At 36.6% G+C, this 3,280-nt stretch overlaps 1 pseudogene; it reads left to right on the forward strand.

Moving 5' to 3' along the window:
- The first annotated feature begins 2,019 nt into the window (after positions 1–2,019).
- Positions 2,020–3,021, forward strand: LOC105472435 (olfactory receptor 2G3-like; annotated as a pseudogene).
- Positions 3,022–3,280: the final 259 nt, after the last annotated feature.

Here is a 3,280-nt window from a genome sequence, read left to right on the forward strand (position 1 = left end):
CCTGAAAATGAAGTGTTACTGGAGACTAACAATATCATCACTATCTATCAAACTTATCTACCAAATGTAAGTCATAAATTTAGTTTGCATTGGAGAAAGAAATGTATTCACTTATACAGGTGGTTTAAATTATAGAAATTAAAGGTTTTAGCTTTTGCAAATCTTGAATTTATGAAGGAAAATTAGACTTCTCTACTTTGATGTAAAAGATATATTAGGTTTCTTTCTATGATTTGCAGAATAGAAAGATGAGTCATTTATCCATTTAATACATACAATGCCTAATGTGTTGATATAATTCCATACACCCTGGCATAGGGTAAAGTGTAAGTTAGCCACAGGTTGTGCCTTTTTGTCAACTTTTTAAAATATAATTAGATGACTTTTGAGCATTACTGTTGTTCAGTAAAGAATAAATGATTGCTTGACAATAAGCTTCGACTGATACCATGCCTACCATGAGAGTAAATTTATTCCTAATATAAGATAAAGACTTAAGAAGAGTAGAAAATAGGAAGGCTTTATTTGAGCTCTGGCAGCATTAAATTGTCCTGTCCACTGCCCTCCCTCCTACCTCCGATGAAGTAGGACACTGTGACTTGATTTCTCTCTCCTCCTTCCAGGTCCATCTTTTCTTATCCCTGGACATGAAATTCTAAATGAAAAGTTTTGCCAGTTCATAGAAGTATTTGATTTGAAAACCATGATTTAAATAAAAGCTTGTGAAAGCCATCTAATATATACTACATGTGAGTCAATATTATTTACAAAAGGATACTTTGATATATTGTTTTTCCTGACCTGTAACTACTTGTTTCTTTAATGTCTTCTTGAGCAAGAGTCTCTACTCCCTTAGGAACCAGTTTGCTTCCTTTACGGCAAATTGCCATGACTGTAAGTTCACGACAGTATTATGAATATATGTTATATTTATCAATGTATACTGTGTCTACTACATACTACAATATCAAAAAGTTAGTTTTGAAAGGAAGAAAAAAAGACCAAAGAAATAAAAAAAGAAATTAATAAATCAATGGATGAATAATTGACAGCTACTTTTTGCTATTTAACTATGCCTACTTCTCGGCTTTTTCATTACTAAATGTCTTTTTAAGTTGTTCCTCTTGAACTGCTCAGGGATAGAAGTCAGTTAACCAAACATACTAACACTACATATGAACTAAGAGCAAATAGGCACAGGTGGGGCTCAAGGAGTTCTCAGTAAGTAGACCTAGTAACTTTAACTTGTCTAGATAATTTTCATTAACATTATTTCCTTGAAATTATTATTATTAAAGAAGTAAATTCCAGATGAGTGTAAAATCACTTTGTTATTAGGTCTATTAATAATAGATGCTGTTTCTGGATTACTTCCCATGTGTAGACATTGTCTTAAATTCTTTGTATATCTTATTAATTTGTCCTTAAAATTTATCATGAAATATATTCTATTATTATTCTCATTTTATGCATAATAAGATCATCCCAGATTCCACAGTATGGAAATGGTAAAGTGGAAAAATTGCCAATTAATGTGCCTCATGACATTTTTTGTTAGTGTGCACATTCTTTTTTTGGTGTCAGGGTGTCTAAGGACTAGAAGGTTGCATCAGGGCAATGTAGAGGAAGCTTGGCTTTATGTGTAGATTAGTGGGGTGGGGTAATGCATGAAGCAATAATCTTCATTACCATTTATTTGAGTGATGTGTTGCTCTGTTAGGTGGAGAACAACAACAGCAAGAATCAGATCTTTGTGAAGTAAGTGAAGTGTGACTAAGTCTTTGAAGAATGAATCAAGTTTGAAATGATTATGAATAGGCAACAGAGCATTCCCTTTCAGAAAAGGAAAGAATATTTGCTTAACTCAAATCAGTATTTGAATTTGACAGTCTGATCTCATCATATATTCCCTGAAAAAGCAGAAGAAAAGCTTTCCATTTGTACTAAAACTCAGATACTCAGGACACAGTCTTAGACCAGGATTTCTCCTTATTTTTTCCATCTTGAGTTTCCAAACCTCTGACATATAGGGAATTTGACTTTGTCTTCAGTTGAGTCAATGGTACTGTGAGAGGAAGATGCCTTGAAAGATGGAGTCAATAAACAGAAACTTCACTGTCACTGAATTTGTGTTCCTGGCGTTGTCCTCTGAACCAAAGATGCAGCTGATTCTTTTTATTATGTTCTTGTTCTTCTATTTATCAACTGTGGCTGGAAATGTTATAATCATCATTATTATCCAGATGGAACCTTGCCTCCAAACTCCCATGTACTTCTTCCTAATTTATCCTTTCTGGACATTTGCTACACATCCACCAATGTCCCCCAAATGCTGTCCAACTTGGTGGGGAAAAGGAACACCATCCCATTCTCCAGCTGCGCTACTCAGATGTACTTCTCCCTCTCCTTTGGAATGATTGAGTGTGTCCTCCTTGGTGTCATGGCTTATGACAGATATGTAGCCATTTGTCATCCTCTTCATTATACTTTCTTTATGGACCAAAACACCTGCATTCAACTGGCAGTCATTTCTTGGTCCAGTAGCTTCCTGAGTTCCATGGTTATCAATGTTCTCACATTGAGCTTGCCCTACTGTGGGCCTAATATCCTGAATCACTTTTTCTGTGAGGTACCTTCTGTCCTGAGTCTGGCTTGCACCGACACCTCATTCACGGAGCTAGTTGTTTTTATCTTCAGTATCATCATTGTCTTTGTCCCTTTCCTCCTCATTACTGTTCCTACGTCCGGATCCTTCAATCTCTTCTCAGGATGCGGTCAGCCTCTGGGCGGTATAAGGCATTATCCACTTGTACCTCCCATTTGACAGTGGTGACCTTATTTTATGGGACTGCCATCTTCATGTACATGAGACCCCAGTCGAGGTCCTCCTGGGCTGGCGGCAAGATCATTGCGGTTTTCTACACGGTGATCACACCTATGCTTAACCCCTTGATTTACAGCTTGAGGAACCAAGATGTGAAAGGAGCTTTAAGGAGATCTATTGCAAAGCAGAGGACGTGACAGCTGTTAATGAGACACTAACCTTCACTCTTAATCTAACATAATTACCTTCTGATTATGAAGTGAGAGAGTGAAAAATAGTTTAGACAGTCGACATCTGCCTTGCCATTTATAAAAGGCACATAAATCCAGGTGTAAACTCAGCAGAAAAAAACGTTTCCTCCAAGCACACGGCAGGGCTTTAATGTGTCCAAACAACTCCCTTCATTGAGCTACTGCTCTTGTGTTACTCACTGAAAAACAAAACAACAAAACACCT

The sequence above is a fragment of the Macaca nemestrina genome, chromosome 1 (genome assembly GCF_043159975.1).
Source record: "Macaca nemestrina isolate mMacNem1 chromosome 1, mMacNem.hap1, whole genome shotgun sequence".
Classification (NCBI taxonomy): domain Eukaryota; kingdom Metazoa; phylum Chordata; class Mammalia; order Primates; family Cercopithecidae; genus Macaca; species Macaca nemestrina.